The following is a 23,016-nucleotide window of genomic DNA, read 5'->3' on the forward strand; positions in this document are numbered from 1 at the left end:
CCATCCCCTTTCGTTTCTCCTCTCTCTCTCGCTCGTTCTTTCTCTCTCTAATAACGGTACTTCTAGGACTAGGGTAAATTGCATGCATAAGATCTATCGAGGATCGTTCAAGAATCTCCAAAATTATACTTTCTCTTTCTAAAAAATGTCTGTGTTTATAATTAATCACTTGAATTGTTTTGTTTAATTTACAAATTTTGTAATCTTTATTTTTGCCTTTGATAAGTATTAATCTTCTTTTTCTTTCTCTCTCTCTCTAATAACGGTACTTCTAAGGCTAGAGTAAAATGCACAAGATCTTCGAGGATCGGTCAAGAATCTCCAGAGTTATACTTTCTCTTTCTAAAAAACCTCTTTGTATATAATTGATCACTCGAATTGTTTTGTTTAATTTACAAATTTTCTTATCTTTAATAAGTAAATATTCTCTCTCTCTCTCTCTCTCTCTCTCTCTCTCTCTCTAATAACGGTACTTCTAGTACTACGATAAATCGCAAAAGAGAAAGAGAGATCATCGAGGATCACCGAAGAATCTCCAGACCCACAACCTTGTAAAAAATCTCTTCATATACACAATTAACCACTCGAATTATTAAATTCAATCAAAAAATTGTCTCAATCTTTCTCTTCGCCTTTAACAAACATTAATCTTCCCCCAACAAGTATTAATAATCACCGATGCAGAAATACCGGATCAACGCAACGAAGCGTGCGTCCCGACCGAAAATTGTCGCGGGGGAGTAAAGTTGTTTCGAGTAGGATGAAAGTTGGTGCTGGAAAGAAGATCGGGGGGGGGGGCGAGAAGGGCAAAGGGAAAGGGGGGGGGGGTGAGTCTTTTAGGCGGGCAATAAGGATGTCGGTAGGATTCGGATGGTGGTGTCCGGTCGATGAGAGAACGGGAGGAGCCTTGTATATGGGAGGGTAAATAATGCGTTTGACAAAAAAGGGTGAAGGGCGAAGGGCGAAGGACGAAGGGCGGTGAGAATTTGGAGATTCGATGAGAATCGATCGTATAGTTGGCTAGAGGGGAGAACGAAACCTGGACGTGTATGGATTGGCGATCTTACGGCGAGGAACGAGGAACGCGTTGCTACTGCAAGGGTGAAGGGCTCGCTCTGTCCTTATTGGTTAGTGTGAGTGCAAACGAGTATAGTGGAGGAGAGTAGTGGGCTACGTGACGATCAGTGCGTACGTAAAAGAGCGCAACACGACGCAACGCAACTTTGAACTGGGAAAGGAGTTTGTGTGTGTGTGTGTGTGTAAGAGAGAGCAGAACGCAGCGTAGCGGTAGACGAAGCAGAACAAAAGCCTCTCCTGCCGCAACCCCCACCTTCAAACCAGTTCTCTCAGCCTGGCAGATGAACGAAGACGGGAGCTGAAAGGCACGAGCTTGCGGAAGCAGGACAAACTACGGGACACCGTACTTATAACAATATATATATATATAGCTATAGAGCCTACATGTAGCATCATAGCCTTTCGCCTTCTAGACGAGAGAATCTCTTCGGGGAAGATTATTTAGTACAGTGGAGTAGATATATGCTTCTGTAGAGATGTTCGTCTTTTTTTTTTTTTTTTTTTTTTAGTTGTTATTATTGAAAAATTTTTCTTTCACTTTGTGGCTTATTTTGGAATTTACGAATTTTGTTGCAATGATGGCACTGCTTTCTTTGCTTTCTTCGTGATTCTTGAGTAGAGCGAAGTTGAGATTTATTGTTGCAGTTTGGTAATGTTGAGTGGAGTTTATTAGAAATAGGATGATGAAGATTTGCAAAATTTATAGAACGTTAAATAATTTTGTTTTCACTTTGTGGCTTATTTTGGAATTCACGAATCTTGTTGCAATGATGGCACTGCTTTCTTTGCTTTTTTCGTCATTCTTGAGTCGAGTGAACTTGGGATTTATTGTACAATTTGATAATTGAATTAATTAAAGTACGAGCAAAGAATTACAAAATTTACAGAAAAAGTCACAAAATCCTGACTATTCCTGAATATTTCATCTTAATTTTATAAACACTCGACTGTTTATTTTTTCCTCTAATTATCCAAAAATTTACGTGCATATATACAACTGAATCATGATTATTACACAGAATACCCCATTAAAATTTAACAAACCAAACTCCTACAATTCCTAAAATGATAAATTATAATTCGATTAATCGTGATTCGCATGTGTTAGTGATTCCTTTGAAGATTTATTTATGACTCGTAATTATCTGGAATCTACAGCATTTATTCTCTGTTACTCTCTGTTTATAAGAGAATGAGCGAGAGTATCATGGAGCTATTAAAAGTGTTTACAGGATTCTTAGAGAGGTTAGAGAGTGTTTTTACAATGTTGAGGAGACAAAAGACTGTCAGGTAGAGGAAAGGAAGAATTGTGAATGGTCCGGAGGCGAATGCCTCTGTTGCCAGAAGCCGGGGGGGGGGGGGGGGGGGAGCCAAGTCCAGTCGGGCTGGCTCGGGTCAGTTCGGCTTTTGCCAGGAATTTGCTTTGAGGTTACCATACTGCACCACTAGCCGTCTTCACCCATTTTCCTCTCGTTCCTGTTGCTCGCTCTCCTACTCTCTCTCTCTCTCTCTCTCTCTCTTTTAGCTCACCCCCTCCCATCCCTCTTGTTGCTACCCCATTACTCTCCAGCTGGCTCGATATTTTCCCTCTCCCGCATCATGGCAGATCGGCCTTTAAACCGAACCAACTTACCTCCACTATACACACACACACACACATATATACATAGACGAATGACCTCTCTAAAAGAAACTTCCCTGGAAGTAGTTAGCTAAATCAAATATTTAAGTATTACAATTTAAAAAATCTAAACTTATCAGCTTATGTGAGCTATATCTTCCATGCAAAATAAAATTTAACTTTAGTGTAATTTGTACATGTGTGAAGGTAATATGAGAGAGAAGTACGCGTATAGAAAAATAAATTGTTAAAAAGGAGAAAGATGTGATAGAAACAGGAAAAATGTTACATATTTGTAAGTAATTATAAAATTGGAGTGATTCAGAAATTATGGATTTTTTATCATTTCAATTGTATAATAATTATTAGATTTATTTAACCACTAAAATCCATTTATTGCAATTTATAAAAAAAAACATTCCTTAAATTCTATATTTTATAGTATATTTATTTAAAAAATTTCAAAGTGCAAACCTTTGTATAATAACAATAATACTATTTCTACATCACTTTCTCTGTCCGAGGACTACAATCCGCGCCAAAACACCTACACGTACAATACAAGCAAAGAACCGAACGCACGCACGCGCCAAGCCAGCCAGCCAGCTTTTGGCCGCTTCAACGATTTCCAATGGCGAGCCTCGCAAAATACCACGCTCCGTCATCCTACAAATTCAGGATACCAGTTTTACCATTCTTCAAATCTAAATCTACGTCCCAAGAATCAGAGTAACGTCAACGAATCAACGATGAACAATTATATTGATGATCTTGACTAAATAAGAAGATTTGCACCAGATGTTGAAGAGACGAAGAGGCGACTATTGTCAAAACTGAATAAAATACTGAAAAACGTGAAAAAAATATCTGATTAAATATTAAAAATCTCTTAAATATGCAGAGATATTCACAGAATATCCTCGGAATATCCACGGAACATCCTCAGTATCTACTTAAAAAACTCAACGTTGAAACTCACTAACGTCAGCAACGTTTCATTAAGAAGCTCAAAAATAAGTTCAGAAACAAGTTTCTGCAAACGGGAACGTATAAAAACCTAATAATCGTTATATATCAACTACTTCTTCAAGGTATATTAGAAATGAGTTTGGCATAAAGTTGAAGGGAGTGCACAGTGTAGCCATCGGGAGATTACAGCCAAAAGGCAAGGAAGGTACAGAGGATGTTGAAAGGATGATCCGGAAGCTCGTTGAAAATTCAAAAACAATTTTCTGAAAACAGGAACACATGAAAACCTAATGATCGTTACATATCAACTGCTTCTTCAAGGTATATTAGAAATGAGTTTGGCATAAAGTTGAAGGGACTGCACAGTGTAGCCATCGGGAGATTACAGCCAAAAGGCAAGGAAGGTACAGAGGATGTTGAAAGGATGATCCGGTAGCTCGTTGAGGCTAGTTGGCTGGGAGGAGAAGGATGCAGGTAGGCAGGTAGGCAAACACGCAGACAAGGAAGCGCAAAGTAGCTATGCAGTATGGTCACCAATGAGAAACTATCTGCAAGAAGAGACTCGCAAAATACCACGTTCAATCATCCGACAAATTCGAGTACCAGTTTTAAAATTCTTCAAATCCAAATCTACGTCCTAAGAGTCGGAGTAACGTCAATTATAAGATTAAATCAATAAATCAACGATGAACAATTATACGGATGATCCTGAGTAAATAACAAGATATGCGTCAGATGTTGAAGAGACGAAGAAGCTGCAATTGTTAAACTGAATAAAACACTGAAGGTCGTGGAAAAAAGATCTGAATACATATTAAAAATCCCTTAAATATGCAGAGATATTCACAGAATATCCACAGAACATCCTCGGTATCTATTCAAAAAATTCAACGTTAACAACCGATCCAACATCAGCAACGCTCCATTAAGAGGTTCAAAAGAAGACCCTGAAGTATAAATAGGAATACATAAAACCCTGAAAATCATCGAATATCAACCACTACCTCAAAATGAACTAAAAATGACATACACAAAACCCTGAGAATCATCGAATATCAACCACTACCTCAAAACGAGCAAAAAATGACTATACAACAAAGTCTAACTTTAGCATGGTGCAGCAATCGGAAGACTACAGCCGAAAGGCCCGTGAGTTACAAAAGAAATTGAAAGGATGATCCGGTAGCTCTTCGAGGCAAGTTGCGAGCAGGAGGCTCGTTGGGTTCAGGTAGGCAAACACGCGGACGAGGAAGCCTGCACACAAAGTAGCTAGGGGGCACACACAGTATCGTCACCGACTTCCGAGGTATCTGCAAGAAGAGGCTCGCGGATGGGTCTTCGGCCTCTGCGAGTCTCTTCATGGTAAAAGCGGTGGCGGTGCGCGATATTACGCCGGGACGGATAACACGGCTCTCCTCGGTCTCCTCCGGCAACGTCCTTGAGAAACAGAATTTTCTCGCACACTCTCTCGCTCCGGGCTGATGGTAGTACCCGGTGTAGCCTGGGACTCCGCGCGCTTTCCGATGGCAGAGCGTAAATGTACGCTGTTCTCTCTCTCTCTCTCTCTCTCTCTCTCTCTCTCTGTCTCTGGAGGAGCAAACGAGTAAACTTGCCGCTGCTGCTTCTCTTCGCTGGAGATAAAGAGGAGGGGGGAGGGGGAGGATGAGAGACGCAGTTTTGTATCGCGAAGAGAAGAGAGAGAGGCAGGACTCGTTTCGTAGCCATGATGTTTTGCACGCTTCCCCGAGAGCGTTGTACTCCGACTCCGGCCTGTCTCGTAATTGAACGGACACGAGGCACGAAAAGGAGAGGAACGAAACTCTGTAAATCGCCCTGTCCTTTTCTCTCCTTCCTTTTTACTGTATGTATATATATATATATATATGATTCGAGTAAGCAGAAGACAAAACCAACCCTGTTTGTACGTAAAACACATTGGTGTTTTGGTATAGGATGCTGTTGATGTAATTTTATCATAGATTAGAAGTTTATTTTGAGCATCGCACATTCACATTTTTAACATACGAGTATCCAGACTTGATCTAGCCTTTATATTTTGTGGAAAAATTGTTCTCGGAGTTTCGACCGAGTTCTGTTTCTATCGTAATGATTGCATTTCTAATGTCATATGTACATCAGTATTTTTTGTGGGATGCACTGTTAGTACACTTTTGGTAACTAAGCATACTGGTCCTACTCCTCACATCCCCTGTCCTTTTCTTATGCACCAAAACGAAGCAGAAAAACGAGTCAATTCTTTTTCAACTATCCAAACGACCGAGTTCCATTTGTCTTCTTTCATTATACTATATATATATATATAGAAGACAATTGCACATTTCTCACATATATATCAATATTTATCTACTACAAGGTGCACTATTAGTACACTTTCGGTACCAAAACACCCTGGTCCTACTCCTCGCACCCTTTGCCCTTTTTCTTATGCACCAGAGAGAAGCAGGAAAACGCGTCAGTTCTTTTTCAACTATCCAAACGAGGCCAAGCACGCGGCAAGCCACTCTCTCCCTCTTGCGCTCGACTCGCCTAGCACCTTCCCTGACCCCCACCATTCACCTCTATGCGTGTGGAGCGTGCCCACCGTCAACGAGCATGATAACGCTCTTTAGCGTTTCTCCACTCATCCTCTCTTCCATGAAGCCTCTGTGAATACCCCCCCCCCCCCCACCCTTATAAATTTCTCTCTACCATTTACCCCCACCCCTTCATCATCCACCTTTTAAATCCTAACCCTATGACCTTTATCACGGATTAACGATAATTCCCGTTTTTTCATAAATTTCAATAGAACTTTTTCTACTATCGCAATATTCCACGAGTTGAAGCGGATTGCTTGAAAAACGCTGGTTAAACGAGTTAGTTACAAGTGTAGACGCAGCGCGCGCAAAGTGGCAGGAGGCTCCTTTCCCATCTCGGATGCACTATATATATATATATATATATATATATATATGTGCGTGTAGTTCGTGTTATGGTTGTGCATCGGTGTCCGTGCCGGAACATTGGCCTTTGACTACGTCTCCGTGGGATCGGGCGAGATTACCGGAGGGTTAAAGGGGTTAAGCAGGCGGGGCGGGACCTTTGAAATTCGGAGGGTCCTCCTTTTGTGACTCGAGAAAAATTCACGCTACCCTTTACCCGTTTTAACCATCGAACACAGACAAGCCACTAAATCTGTACGATTTTCCACTTGGGTTCGTCGTAAACTAATTATATATTTATATTTGTGTTAATAAGCACCTGTATATATATAGCAAAATTATAGGAAGCCTACGTTAAAATATTTACTGTACCTAAGACAGTGGAAAACTCTTATGGAGAAAGGAAACTCGTTACAGAAAATCGCTGTATCTTGTGACTCGAGAAAAATTCACGTTGCTCTTTACCCTTTTTAATCATCGAGCATCGATAAACCACTAAATCTGTACAATTTTCCACTTGGATTCATCGTAAATTAATTGTATATTTGTATTTGCATAAACAAACACCTATATATATATATATAGCAAACTTATAGATAGCCTAAGTTAAAATATCCGCTGCACCGAAGATTGTACGAAACTGTTATGGAGAAAGGAGAGACTCGTTGCACAGAGAACCGCTGTAAAATCAGCGTTGGTTTGTCAGTACCAGCCGTGGATCGCCGTTCTGCCGGACTAAAATCCATTTTCCTTGCGCAATTAAACAACGGGTAACAAAGGAACTGTAAAAATACCCAGTATACCTAGATGTATCATACACCTTCCCACATACATATACATATATATATACATCCAACATCAAAGACGATATCTCTCGAATCTAAACGAGCTAATGGGAAAGCGATTTGGATGGACAAAGAAAATGATTCGGCGATTAAATCGTTATTTGCCAAGAGCTTTCCGGCAATTATGAGTTCGCACATCGTATAATTCTCGATTGCACCGCCAACGAGATTATGACACCCGTTACGATGTTACGCTCCCGGTACGGTGTGTACGCGTGCCGCGTTCCACCGCGCAAATATGTACACGCACCAACATGGGTAAAGCGGATCACGCTGCACGTTTGTCCGAAGAAGCGTCCGCTCTTCGGTGCCGATACGGAATCGAGTGGAGCTCCGTCCGAATCGTAACGAGAGAATTAAGGCGATCTCGAAGCGATGGAGCGTGCAAAAAAAATGGAATTACTGGCAAGTTTGGACGCAGCCTCGAGCGAGGTGGAAAAAAGTGCGGAGCTGGCGAAGGACGTTGTGGTGCACGGTGACGGAGAGGTTAGGCTTCGCTTTGACTCGGCGCGTGTACGAGCGTCTGTGTGAGTGTGGTGGTGGTGGGGGGGAGTTGGAAAACGGTGGATGGACGGATAAACAGCTGGCAGTGGGAAGTGACAACGACGGCTGGTGTTTGAGGGGGGGGGGGGGAGTTGCGAGGAAGGAGACGGATAAGCTGCTCGGAGGGGGAGGGAGAAGGGGGGGGGATCACTCGGAACTCGTGTCGTAGCGGTACTCGTTTTCTTCGCAGCGGAACGCGCGTATCTCCTCGCCACAAAATTGAATAACCACGTTATCCTAGGCACCGTCTCGTGTAGCCATCTTGCACTCTTTTAAAGGGACGCTCCGCTAGAGTTCGCACGCGTGCCAGCTTAGCCCCCCCCCTTAAGGTTTTTTTTCTACCAATTTTTAGCCTCTACGACGCTCTACGATCGCTGCCATTTTTCTGAACTCTTGTTTAGTGTATACACGACCACCGGAAGTGACCCCAAAAGCTGTTCACAGAAGGGGGGGGGGGGGGTAAAGGGAAAATCACAAGGAACTCGTGTCGCAGCGAAACAAGGGTATATTCTGGCCACAAATTTAAACAACTACGTTATCCTACGCATATTCTCGTAGCCATCTTGCCACTCTTTTAAAGGGACGCTCCGCTAGAGTTCGCACGCGTGCCAGCTCAGCCCCCCCCCTTAAGGCTTTTTCTCTACCAATTTTTAGCCTCTTTTACGACGCTTTCCGCTCGCTATTTTTCAAAACTCACTTTCAGCCTATGCTCGACAACCGGAAGTGGCTTCAAAAATTATTTGGAGGGGGGAAAGGGGGAAATCACTCGGAACTAGCGTCGTAACTGTACTCGTATTCTTCGAAACGGAACCTGCGTATCTCCTCGCCTCAAAATTGAACAACCACGTTATCCTAGTCACCGTGTCAGCCATCTTGCCACTCTTTTAAAGGGACGCTTCTCCAGAATCCACGCGCGTGCCAGCTCACCCCCCCCCCCCCCTTAAGGTTTTTTTCTACACCACGCTCCGCTCGCTATTTTTTAAAACTCTCTTTCAGCCTATGCTCGACAACCGGAAGTGACTCCAAAATCCACTCAATCTCCTTTCGCCGCTAAATCCGCGCGTCTAGCCGGAACTTGTCGATAAATACAATTTACGTAACATATATTAGAAGCACGAATGGATTATTTTAATTGGATATTTATTACATGGTAAATTATTAGTTGCATTTTATGCAGCACCAGTGAACAGAAGAATGTCGATATACACAGAGACCCTTCCTGTACACTCTGGTGCACCTTTCCTTTGGCTTTCCGCAATTCCCCTCTTTGTATACCTGTTTCTCCACGCTTCTACCTATATATATATATATATATATATATATATATATACAGCATCCATCCTCAACACAAGCAAACACCGATCCCCCTCTCGTTACACGCACAGCACACTCTTCAGCATCGCGTTTATTTCCTCTTCAGCAACGCTAGTGTCACACTGAGACTCGGTCTATATTGTTATTATTATTATCCTAATAGAAGTACAGTCCGTGAGAAAAATTCATCAGCGTCCCTAGATCTTTGTCTTCGCTCGTGGAAAGAGACCGGCGATTGCATCGAATTAATCGCATCGAGGCTTCTCGAGTGGAACGTGGATGCGGGGGCGGGTCGCACGAAAGTCGACCAATGAATTTTAAGGTCGCGCGCGACCAACGATTGCGGAACGCACGACGAGTCGCACGCATCGTCGAATGGCTAAACGCCTGTTGCGCCGAGAGCTCTCTCTCTCTCTCTCACGCACACTCTCAATCTCAGCCCCCCTCCCTCGTCTCTTTAAACCTGTAACCATTTTCGTCATACCCCCCCCCCCTTTATTATAAATAGCCGCTTCTCAATCTCGCATTTTTTAAGTACAACACGAAAATACATCCTGTTCCAAACGACTTGGAAATAAAATTTCAGTGAAGGTATAATTTCACCCTAAAACGAAGAAAAAGTTTGTAAAAAAAATAAAATCATTTTCAAAGTATTTTTTCGAGACACGAAATTTTACAAAAGTTGGCCCAGCGATATCCTTTCGATAATAAAATTACGCTTTACCCGGCGTCGTTTGTAAAGTTACGAGGAACTATCTCGTTAGCCCCCCCCCCCCCCCCCCACGTTGCAGTAAAGTTGGACGAGTAGTCGAATAGTATTATACGCACGAAGCCAGAGTCTGATACGGTTATAAGAAAGTATTATTAAGTTGATCGAGGAATCTTTGCTGTTGCTCGCTGAATCCAAACTTAGGCTTGTCTCAGTTTTTCCAATCTTGATTCGTCGGGAGTATATGTGTGTGTGTATTTGGATGGACACGAGACTATGTAACGTGTTTGGGTTATTCCCCCCCTCCTCATTGGTGCTCCAGTAAAAAATCATCAAATGTGTAATCGAAGCTTTTTTTTATGTCACTCGAACAAACGCACTGTTCGCATTATCTACTGAATTTTCATTTGCACAATTTATAGATTCACGCTATCAAGTACAAATACGAGTTATCACTAGCACTGTTTATTTTCGCACGACTCTGGTTAGCCCTACTATTAACTGGATTAAACCTCGCTTTACGAGTTATAAAGTACAGTTTAAGGATAAGTTATGGTGATACGATTGCAGATTTTTTTTATTATTAAAAATTCAATTATTTTTATCAATTTTAATGTTTTTTGTTAAGAACCATATTAAAAGAGTGAGAGGGGGGGGAGAGACCAGTGTTATCGAGGAAAGTTTGTTATTATTATTATAAAGCTCGATTAAGTATAAAAAACGATTTGCAAAAAAGGAGTGCCAGGAACTAGCTGTTGAATCGTAATAAATATTTCGTCACGCGTCGCGTCACTTTGAATCCCCCCCCCCCCCTCCAATGATTTTTTTTATTATTAAAAACACTATTTTTATCACTTATAAAAATGTTGTTAAGAACGATATTAAGAGACCAGTGTCATCGAAACAAGGTTATTATTATTATTATAAAGCTCGATTAAGTATAAAAAACGATTTGCAACAAAAGAGTGGCAGGAACTCGCTGTCGGATCGTAATAAATATTTTGTCGCGCGTCGCGTCACTTTAAATTCCAATGACGAATGGTTCGGTTTTCGCTGAGCGGCAAGAAAGTGCTTTATTTACCGCGCCAATGCGATATACAGATACACCATACATATATATATATATATATTTATATTAAGCAAAAGAGAACATCAATGTTATCTAGTCGATATTGAAAATCAAGTTCATTCATATTTACACTTTATACACACACAACTCCACACACGTATAGAATTTTCGTGCGTGGCCAAAGCTTGGAAACCAGTTTCTTTATCTAACCAGCAAGGTTTTAGATAATGAACAAACCGACGGATAAGCATATTCCAGTGCTTCTTGAAACTTTGAAAGCCCCATCAGTAGCGAGTCCAGAGTAAATCAAATATTAAAGTCTGTACTGCGATATATATATATATATATATATATATATATATATATAGAAAGAGAGATCCACGGTAACAACACGTTTACATCTCCGTAAAGCGACGAGTGTGCGTGAAGAAGAATCGAGGTTACGAAAGGCCGTCGGAGCCGCGAGCGTATCGAAACACGAGCGGAGAACGCTTCGTCATAATTAACGAGTTAATTAAAATAGGAAATAGGGAGAATATTGGGAAAAATGGAGACTGTAAGGACGAAAGGGCGTGTGTGTATATATATGCATAAGCTATGAGGTTGCGCTCGCGCTTGCACGAGTAATATTGTATATATAGTACAGTGGAGGTTGGAGTGCGAATAGAGGAAGAGGCTGATGGTAGTTGCGGAGAGGAGGATGAGGTGGTGGTGAACGTCGAGGGAGAAGGTGGAGGGGGGAGGGAGGCTACGTGTCGATGGACGAGGATCGGTGAGCGCGGGGTGGAGGGTCGCGCGTGGTAGGCAGGTGGAGTGGGACGACTAGAGAGGGAGATATAATGTGTGTATATATATATATAGTGGTGTATACGTAGCTAGAGTAAAGGAGAGTGAGTTGGGGAGGGGGGGAAGGGAGGAGAAGGACAGCGACAATTGGTAAGAGCGAACCGGTACATCGCGAAGGAGTGGGGGGGAGCCGAAACGGGTCCGAACTCCGAACTCGTGTCGTAGCGGTACCGAGGGATTGACTCGGCTATCTTCGCGCCAGACGCTCGGCCGACGTCGGCTTTCGGCATCGCCGTATACGCGCCAGCGCTCGCTCGAGCCCGACTCCAGTTCCGATCGTCAGTCGTGCTCGAGACTTACTCGCGTGCGTATCGTACTCGAGATACTTCGTAGCTTCCAATTGGATTTAGTGTTTTCTCCATCCACCTTGTTATAATAACTCTATCTCTCTCTCCTTCTTCCTTCCGTCCGTCCTTCCCGACTCGTCCTTACTCTTTTTCTCCCACACCCCCAACCGTGCTTCTCTTTATCTCTCCCTCGAGCTATCCTGCCTTGTAAACCTTTGCCCCACTCTCTTACTCCCCCCCCCCCCCTTGAACGCGCCAACTACAGTCTTCGAACTCTCATCATCGGACAGAAGCGAGTCGAGCCCGATCGTTCACCGAACCTGCCGTGTCTCTCTGGTGCTAAAACGACCAACGTTCGATTGCACTATTTCTGGTTCGACTCTCGCAAACATCGATATACGCAACTGTGGATTAATAGATAGTGTTTACAATCTCTTCGTGGAAGAGATCGGTGCTTTCTACGACTCTGTTTTCTTTTTTGTTGGTTTTATTTCACTGTGCAATTTGAAAAGGTGTTGTTGTGTACTCGGTGCTTTTTTGCTCCTCCGTGCCGCACACATCCGTTTCTACCACGCTACGGTAGCGATATCTGTGCGCGTGTGAGTAGCTCGGACGGACGTCTAACGTGAACCGATTAACTGACGTTCCGTTATAAAAGGTATCCTCGCGAATGTAGCGTACGTCCGCGGTGTGTATAATATACAAGTTTGCCGAGCGAGCAGGAAGGAGGAGGAGGAGGAACAAAGAAATGTGCTGCTGCTACATCGGTTAATACACGATATTGTTGCTACCGTCGCCTTCGGGATAAATCGATCGCTCGATAGTGTTGGACAGTACCGAGTGATAGCACAAGTTTTCAGCGTCGTTCTCTCGGACATTGGGGATCCAGATACCGATCTGTCGCAAAGGAGCAGTGAGAAGCAGAAAAAGAGACGATCGCGGATCAGCGGGGCAGGCAGAGGCGGCTCGATTCGTGGTAAGTCGAGTCGATTTTTTGGTGACGTCACTGCGGACCGATGTCAAGTTGAGCAACCTCCGACCACGTACGCTACCGACCGCCTCTCCCATCTCTCTCCACCTTCCCCCCCCCCCCCCCCATCTCTTCGCGCGCGCTTCTCTCTCCTTCCACGCATACAAAGACCCTCTATAAATATATATATATATAAACATAAGCACTCTGTGCCACCTTTTTCTTCCATCTTCTCTTATACATCAGCCTCCCTCCTACGATCGCTCTACTCGACCGACGATCCGACGGCCAAGAACAACGATGTACATATATATATATATAGTGCGGTATAGATGTATATACGACACGCAGCGCATTAAGGGGATAGCGTAATCGGGACGATTCTACGCTATACACACGGCACACGCGCGACTCTGGTTGACGCGAAGGGAAAGGACGAAAGCGGATTGGTAAATTGTGTGTATATATATATATATATATATTGCCTACCACTGTTGCTCCCCGACGCCTACGCGAGTGTGTGCGTTTGTATATAAAATACACACGATCCTCGTCTTCCCATTGAAATACGTCATCGAAGCATCACTCGTACAGTTTATGCCTCGTAATGACCGCGATATCGTTATTCCATTAGAATACCGGAGCAGAGCTCGCAGCTTTATTATTATGGGCAACGCGTGACTTTATTAAGGGCTCCACCACACCAACGACGCAGCATCGCGCCCTATAAATCCCTTAATGAAGTCGCGGATAGGGTAACGCGTGGGTTAGGCGGATCGCTAGAAATCAAAGTTACGTGGCAATGAAGTTATCGATCGATCGATCGACGCAGCGTTAAACGTGGTGTGGTGGGGGGGAGGGGGATGGAGGGGGGCTCGCACCGTTAAGTCACTCACTCCTCGTGTTTGTAGCGAGTCGAAACAAACTGCTTGCTTTCTCTCAACGAGAAACGAGAGAACTTTGTGCGTCCATCGCTGCACTGCTTATAGTTTATAGCGTATACCGTACACACGCACACACAGTCGTCCTCCAGCCGAACTCTCGCGCGCGTTCAATAGTTTCTCGACACAGATTAGTATAGATTCCGCAGTTCGATATATAGCTGGCGCTAGCATATCTAAACAGCGACTCGGATTTATCGCGTCCAGTCGCTTATGTCGCTTCGTCGAGTGCCATTAAGCGGATTGCTCGTTGCCGATATCGATTTTCTAGTCTCTCTCTCTCTCTCTCTCTCTTGATATTACTACTCCACCCCCCCCCCCCCCCTCCAATAAATTTTTGCCTTTCTTTCGGTACACTCCTGCACCAACATTCCTTCGCATACCCATTTATCTCATTTTTTCCATCAACTTTTGACCCTCCTGCGTTACGTAGCATCGTGCTTTCTCGATGTTATCGCGATAAAAATGATGCGCAACGAAGGGAGGGGGGGGGGGGGGATTCGCGATGGTAAAGTTTGAGGTAGCCTCGACGAGTCACTCGCTTTACGCTCGGAGAGCATTAACGAGATTCCCCGCAGCGATTCCATTTCGCGGTAGGTACAAAGTGCACTTTTGTTCCTTCCACATTTCTTTTTCCCGCGAGTGATGACGCACTCGGTCGTGCACACAACCGCCTTCTCCGATACGCGAGCTTTCCTTGCTCTCTTTCTTTCTTAATCGTGCGATTCGCTGTGTTACATACACAGGTTGCAGCTCCGACATCCCCTTAAAGCATCTTGGAACCCGTTCGTCTCGCTAACCGAAATCGTCGTCACTGTTTTCCCTATGACCTTTCACCTCCCGAAAGTTCCTCGGCAAAATAAGTTCCCATCCACCGTGATCTCGCGGATAAAGAAATTCGCCACTTGGACGCCTTAAGCCAATTTGATCGCTGGAGCCTAAGTACATTTTCGGTGCTTCGCGATTCCACTCGAATCGTGTAAATGCGCTACTTTTTACGTGAATGAGTAGGACCGTTTGGGCGGGGAGGGGAGTGGTGCGCGCGATTGTATTTTTAGCGAGTTATCTCCGTCCGTGGCGCATCGGCGCATGCGCGCTGCGGTGCTACCCCCACCACCACTCCCGCTCTCCCTCTACCGTCGTCTCTTCCTACCACTGTACTCCCTGTATCATACGCTATTATTGTGCTCTCGCTCCTCACGAAATTGATCCCCGTGAAGCTGCCGCGCTAATACGAGGGGTGAAGCCGTGTCGGGGTGGCCAACAGTGTATTTTCGCGTTACGCGAACCGCCATTGATCGTCGATCGGTAAACCCCATATTCCCTGACCCGTAAACATTTATGCCCCACTTTTGACCGTGCACACCGAGCACCGCGTTAATTCTGTCTCGCGCGTAACAAGTTGCGATCCACCGCCAAAGAGTACAGTCTCCCCCCCCCCCCCCCCATTTTTACCCCCTCCCCAACTCTCTATACCCAACAACTCAGACTCGTATCTCTACATATTAGCTCGACGCTCGATAAGCATTTTGTAGATAATATAAGATTGATAGAGTATATATATATATATTCTTTCCTACCGCTTCTTTCTTTACCCCTTCTCCTAAATCGATTGCACAATTCAACATCGATACCCACGCAAAAATATTCGAGAAATCAGTCGTTTAATTATCCCACGCGTTAATTGGAGTTTTTTTTACACCTGTCGCTATCGAAGCGACCTTGCGAGATAATATTTTTCAGCGTGAAAATTTCAAATGCTCGGAGATTCGTCGAGTATCCCTCTGACACGGTTCGACTCGATGTTTTTGTTTTTCGTACGTTCGCAGAAATGGTTAGGGGCCTTTCAGCTTTTTACTCGGAAAGAGATTCGACGTTATCTCTCGTCTCCCTCTTTGCTCGCCCGATTCAATCGACATTATTTTACGCTTTGCGTTACGCCATTGGCCGTTGGACGTTGTTGCCATCATCGCAGCAGTCTCGACTTAATATTCCGTCGCGTTTTCAGCCACGACGCAATCCAATAACATTTGCCATCACTGTTAGTCATTCCTACGTGTTTTATTTTTTTTTTCTTTCATTTCTCTAGTTTTGTTTTTCTCTTCTCTCTCTCTCTCTCTCTCTCTGTGTATCAGTGTTTATTAATTCAAGTTTGCACACGGAGTTTATAATACTCTTTTGTCTCGCGATTCTATGATTGAGAAACAATGTAATTATTATGCAGCTTTATTTAATGAAAAACTTGGGGTATTAAATTTATTAGTAGTTTAAATAGAAAGTCTGACGTTTCTGATTTTTTCTACTTAAAAACTTTGCATTATACTTAGTTGTTGATCGTTTCAAAACATTGTATAGTTCAATATCTTCTCTCATAACCTTTTTTTATAAATAACTCGAAAGATTATTTTGTTTTTCTAAGAAACTATCTTAACAATACAATTTTAACCAGAATAATATTTGTGCTGTAATCTCTATGTAGTTGCTTTTTTACACACAAGGCTTGTGTTTCGGGGAAACCTCGTCTTTTCTCGGACAAGCGTCGATAGGAGAATCAGCGTCGAGCCTTCTAGCCTTTGTTTACAAATAATTCAAAGAATTATTTCGTTTTTCTAAGAAACTCTTTTAACCGGAATAATATTTATCCAATAATTTCTACGTAGTGACTCTTTTGCACAAAAGACTTGTTTTTCGGGGAAACCTCGTCTTTTCCCCGATAAGCTTCCAACATTCGCTCGGATAAGCGTCGGTAGAAGAACCAGAGTCGAATATTCTGTTTCGCGCTGACAGTCCGTTTCACCACCGGGGCTGAGGCCTGGCGTATTACTCGCGGCGGAGTCGGAGAGACCGTAGCCGCGTGACGAAAGTAAGCCAAGCCGGATATTGTGGGGATGTCTCGCGCTAAGCTTACTCCCCACCCCCTCCCCTCTTCCTCTCTCATTCCTCCACCACCTCCATCAATTATCTTACGGCGCAACGAAAGTAAGCCGGATATCGCGCGAGCTCGCTTGCTTCTTATTACGATTACTGCTCCTCGCACTTTATAGTTTTTGCCACTATCCTCTCTTCTACTCCGTCCCTCCCCCCCCCCCTTGCTCTTATATATATATACACTAACTATAACTCATTATCATTAATTATCGCAGATGCGACTCGCCGACTAATTTTAGCAATGATCAAAGCATTCTTCTGGAGTTAATTGAATCTTGTAAAAGATTTGCAGCAATAAAATTGGTATAAAAAATAGAATTCTTGTTCTTTTGTCGCGAGTTTTTTTCATTGATATGTTACACGTGGCTCTGGATCAGTGTGTGCTTGTACGGAGCGGTTGGATCGTCATTACGAGTTGCTTTTGATTATCGCAGATAAATTTCGTCACAATTGATAACTTTAGGAAGGTTTTTGCACCGTTTTTTTTTTTAATAGTGCAGCAAATCTCACGTCAGACTTTTAATATACAAATCACAATATACAAGGTGTAACAGCAATGATGTTTTTAATTTTAACCACATTATAACAACTTTTCTTATTTTCCTGTAAATTGGCCTGCGTTGGTGTGCAAAGTAGGTTTGTGCTCAAAGCGTTCGAATTGTCATTACGACTTGCTTTTGACTGTCACATATAAATTTTGTCACAAGTAATAACTTTAGGAAGGTTTGCTCCGTTTTTCTTAATAGTGGAGCAAATCTTACATCGGCGTTTTAATACAAATTACAATATACAGGGTGTAACAGCAATGATGTTTTTAATTTTAACCACATTATAATAACTTTTCTTATTTTACTATAGATTGGTCTATATTGGTGTGCAAAGTGTTTGCACAAAGCATTCGAATTGTCATTACGACTTGCTTTTGATTATCGCAGATAAATTGCGTCACAATTGATAACTTTAGAAAGGTTTGCTCCGTTTTTCTTAATAGTGGAGCAAATCTTACATCGGCGTTTTAATACAAATTACAATATAGAGGTTGTAACAGCAATGATGTTTTTAATTTTAACCACATTATAACAACTTTTCTTATTTTCCTGTAAATTGGCCTATGTTGGTGAGCAAAGTATTTCCACAAAAGCGGTTGGATGTCATTACACGTTGCTTTTGATTATTCCAATTAAGTCTCGTCACAATTAACACTAAAGCTACCATTTGGCGGTCAAATAATCCTTTTTAAATGTAAACATGTGCGTGTATTAAAAATCCACACTTTAGCAGGGATCGCACCGTTTTTCCCAAGTAGAGCAAATCTCGCATCAGCTTTTTAATAAAAATCACTCGAAGCTAAAAATTGTCTTGTCCTATCATATATATATATATATATTTATATAACAGTTTTCCTTCTTCTCTCGTAGATTGGCCTGTATTGGTGAGCTAGTGTGTGCTCGTACGAAACGCTCGGATAGTCATTACAACGAGTATTCTCTTTCACGCTGCTGACAACGACCGTTCGTTTCATCGACGAGCATTTCTCGCTCTACCAACACGTGCTAAGATACTCCTCGACGAGCTAAGCCGGATATCCGCGTGTCCTGGGATATTCTATCGTTGCGTTTCACCGATAGATATCAATTTCCTTTCAAAATCACCTCCCTTCATCTCTCCACAGCTCTCTGTTTATCTACCTGTCCTCTTTAACGTGGAATTCAAACCTTTTCTTCTCATAATTAATATTATAGTATGTTAAAAGAGATGATTCTAAAATTTTTTACAAGTTTATCTACAAAAATTTGCTTGTATAGATTTTTTTAAATGCAAATAATTTTTTTTCGTAGAAAGTATTTTCGTGTAAATAGATAATAGTTTCAAATGGGTCCTATCCATTAAATCGATATCTCTTAAAATTATGCAGATACACAAATTCTTAAGTTTTACCTCTCAGAAGTCACGTGTCTCAGGAATTCAAACAATTTTATTCATAATTAATATTATAATACATGAAGAGATACATTTCTCAAATTATTCCCAAATTTAGCTTAAAAATTCACTAGTATACGTTTTTTTTAAATAAAAACAATTTTTTGTCGTAGAAAGTATTTTCGTGTAAAAATACATACTAATTTAAAGGGTTTCTATCCATTAAATTGATATCTCTTAAAATTATGCGGATACAAAAATTATTTAGTTTTACCTCTCGGAAGTCATAAGTGTATCACTATATATGTCATATGGAGAAGTCAGATAAGATAACGCGAGGTTTTAGATGACGATATAAATTCATAATTCCCCTCGAATCTTGCAATATAATAATTTCACTATTTTATTTGTAGTTTATCTTCCTTGTACCCACAAAGACTACTAGAATTACGAAATTGCTTATTTACGCAAACATTGCATATTTTTATCATAGTTTTAACACATACACCTTTTTTTCTTTAATTCTTATATATTTATAAAAAAAGCCTTATCAAAAATTTCTTAAAACGTAATTTTTTGCAAGAGTTAACAAATCTTGTAAAGAAATTTAAGGCAGTCTTGCAGACTCAGTAGACTCTTTACCCGATATAAAATTACCCTAAATTTACGGATAGATATCGACGCGATAAATCTGCAACGTGGTTTAAGGATGAGAGAATTATGAATCGATAGAGCCACAAAGACTACTCACAAAATTGTTTATTTACGCAAACATTGCATATTTATACAAATATTGTCTATTTTTCATCAAACTTTTAACGCATACACCTTTACCTTTAATTCTTATTTATTTATAAACAGACGTTTTATCAAAAAATTCTCAAAACGTAATTTTTTCCAAGTTCTCAAAGGAAATATAAGATTTAGTCTCGTCGACTCAGTGCACTCTTTACACGATGCAAAATTACCCTAAAATTACGGATAGATATCGACGCGATAAATCTACTACGTGGTTTAAGGATGAGCGAATTAGGGATCGATAGAGACCGTCTTGGATTACCTCGAACAATTTTACGGTTTTCGCGATTAAAATAATGAATTTTGAGCATACATAGGAGCCTGCGTTACACGTGCTCGATACATTATCGATAGGGAAGAATAATAGAGCAAGAGGTCGGTTATTTCTCGAATAGCCGCTCGATAAAGCCCGGGGCCATTTAAATGTCGCGCGCAAAGTCTTGTGGGCGTTCAATTAACGCCTACGGGCGATCCAAATGCCACGCGTACGTCTCTCGGTAGAGCCACTCTCCTTCCTTTTCCTCCACGAGCATCGTTTCACCAGCAGCGATCTCTTATAACGCGTAAATTCTCTTGCGATAAATTTCTCTTTGTCTCAAAATTTCCTCTCAATTATCGCGGAAAATTTTCCTATCGACGATAGGGCACCTCATATATATATATTAGAATGCTTAAGAAGATCCATGTGAGAAACTCTTTTGAAAAACTGACAGAAACACTATACTCTTTCCGTTCCAACCACTCGTGAACCGCGAAAGGTGTTTGCCTCGATAAGCGATAAAAAGTTGGAAAGGAAAAAATGTGATTATCAGTCGTGGCGAGATTAGCAGTCCAGGCTCTTAATCGTGTTTTCGGAAGTGTATTTGGCGCTGAGCGCATAATTAATACGATTGAGATAGGCTGTGGCGCAGCACTGGCCCCGAGGAATAATTTCAACAAGTTTATCGCTACGGATAACTTTCCGTTGGTTTGCTTTGCTTCGTCACCCCCCCCCCCCCCCCCCGCCATGGTAAATCGTACACAGCGGTTTCTCCCTCGTTCGTTGGCTCAGCTACTTTGTGCAGCAGCGACCGTGTACGGTAGATAACTCCCGGCGATTTTACGCACGGATCAAAGCTCGTCCCGTTCTCAATTATAAAATTAATTACGACGTGATACTGTGTTTTTTTTAATCTGAGAAATTAGACGACGACGGAGAAGGAATAAGGTGGGCTGTATTAGAAATTAATAGAGTTTCTTGGGAATCGAGTCGCAGGAGGTAGGAGCGCGCGCAGGAGGAGCGTGAAAGTAAAGAAAGTGGGCCGTTCGAAGTAGTCTTCAACCTAGAAGAGACAGCGAGCGTACGCTCTGCGCCAGTCTGCGACGTCTCCCCTCTACCAACGCCATCCCACTCCCCCTCCCCCCCCCCCTTTACCGTAGCACGCGATAGTGTATTCTTGTATACACGTAGGAAAATTTATCGAAGAATCGCGATCACCGTGGATCATTTTTTGCTGTCCTCAAATTCACTTTGATTCTGATGATTTTTTTTTGTTCTCGATACACAGAATTTTGTATCTCTACGTGAGTGATAAACGAGAATACGAGTGGCAAAGCTAAAGCTTCTAATCGACTCACGGTTGGGAGAAAAAAAAATAACGCTGCTTCGTCATCATCACAAGTTCTAGAAAGTCTTGTCGTCAAGGTGATTGTTAGGAGTTGCTTGGAGTCTGGCCAACGCGAACGGCGTCGTAGCTGCCGTCACCGAAAGCGAGCTAACTAGCGAATTAAAGCAACGATCGATTCAGCTAGATAATAATAATCTCGAAATAATCGCCATTTTTAACGCTTATCTCTCGCATTTGTCTCTCTCGCGTTTACGAATCGATGTAGTATAGTGGCACATGGAAGCTCAATCTCATTGTTTTGGATACAAGTATACGCATCTTGGATTACTTTTTAGGTTTTTTCTCTGTTATATTGAAAGTGGTGAGAAAAAATGTAACAACTATACAGGGGGGGGGGGGGGGGGGCACTTTTTCTTACATCGATTCGTACTACTTTATTAGGAATATCGAAAGAGACTCAAAGAGTGTAAACGCTTCTTGTTTGTTGTTTTTCTCTTTCTTCTTAGAACGTGTAAAGTCTTTCGAATCACTATTTTTAACGCTAATCTCCCTCGTGTTTACTAATCGTTCCGCGGTACCTGGAAGCTTCAAGCTCATTATTTTGGCTACAAGTATACGCATCTCCAATTAATTCGGATTTTTTTCTCTGTTGTATTGAAAGTGGAAGGAAAAATGTAACAGTTGTAGAAGGAGGAGGCACTTTTTTCTTACATCGATTAGTATTACTTTAATAGTAATATCGAAAGGGATTCAAAAAGCAAACGCTTGTTTGTTGTTATGTTTCTCTTCTCCTTCTTAGAACGTGTAAAGTCTTTCGAATGACCATTTTTAACGCTCATCTCTTATATTTATTTCCCTCGTGTTTACAAATTGCTGTATGGTACCTGGAAGCTCCAAGCTCATTGTTTTGGCTACAAGCATACGCATCTCCAATTGCTCAAGTTTTTTCTCTCTCTAATATTAAAGGTAGCAAGAAAAATCATAACAAAGCTGTATAGGGTGGAGGGGGGACTTTTTCTTACATCGATTCCTAGTACTTCGCTCGAAAGAGATTCAAAAAGTAAACACTCCGCGTTTGTTGTTATTTTTCCCTTATTCTCAGAAGGTTTAGTCTTTCTTCGAAAGACTCAGCAGCGATCCGCTGTTTCTGTTTATTAGCAGCGCATTATTCGTGGCACGGCAGAACACACTTTGCTCGTTGATAGAAAAATATTTTCGCAGTCTCTAAACACGCAAAGCTTAGCTCTAGCGCAGAGGCTCTAGATAGCCGTCGTACTCGACGATAACGTTTACCACAGGATTTTCATAAATGTCACGGTCGCCGATCGATATTCCCCTGTAAAACGACGAAAATCCTCGTCGATGCTCTCTTGAAAGGAAGCCGCGCGACGAAATCTCAAGCCGCGGCAAGCTGGATTAAACTTGTTCAATGGAGCTTTGGAAAATTTTACGGATTATGCGCTTTCAATAACCTTCGCGTGGATATTAAAAGATTGCGTCCTGTTTTATGGGAATAACTCTGAGGAGTGGGAGCTTTTAAACAGTATCGTTACACACACACACACACACACACACACACACATATATATATATAGCTAATAGTATATCGTTAAAAGGCACCCAGAGGAAA

The 23,016-nt window shown here is 42.1% G+C and overlaps 1 protein-coding gene across 2 annotated transcripts in view; it reads left to right on the forward strand.

The window, feature by feature from the left end:
- LOC136779622 (uncharacterized) overlaps positions 1-23,016 on the forward strand; it is a 106,834-nt gene that overhangs the window by 68,802 nt on the left and 15,016 nt on the right. Inside the window, exon 1 of one of the 2 annotated variants that reach the window (XM_066737310.1) lies at positions 12,119-13,198. The exons of the other annotated variant lie outside the window; for it this stretch is intronic. The gene's annotated coding sequence lies outside the window, so the exon portion shown is untranslated. Of the gene's footprint in view, positions 1-12,118; positions 13,199-23,016 lie in introns of those variants that run through there. 2 annotated transcript variants of the gene reach the window in all.

The sequence above is a fragment of the Prorops nasuta genome, unplaced genomic scaffold (assembly GCF_024137725.1).
Source record: "Prorops nasuta isolate Cenicafe-Biocafe unplaced genomic scaffold, Cenicafe_Pnas_1.2 PNAS00017, whole genome shotgun sequence".
NCBI classification, from domain to species: domain Eukaryota; kingdom Metazoa; phylum Arthropoda; class Insecta; order Hymenoptera; family Bethylidae; genus Prorops; species Prorops nasuta.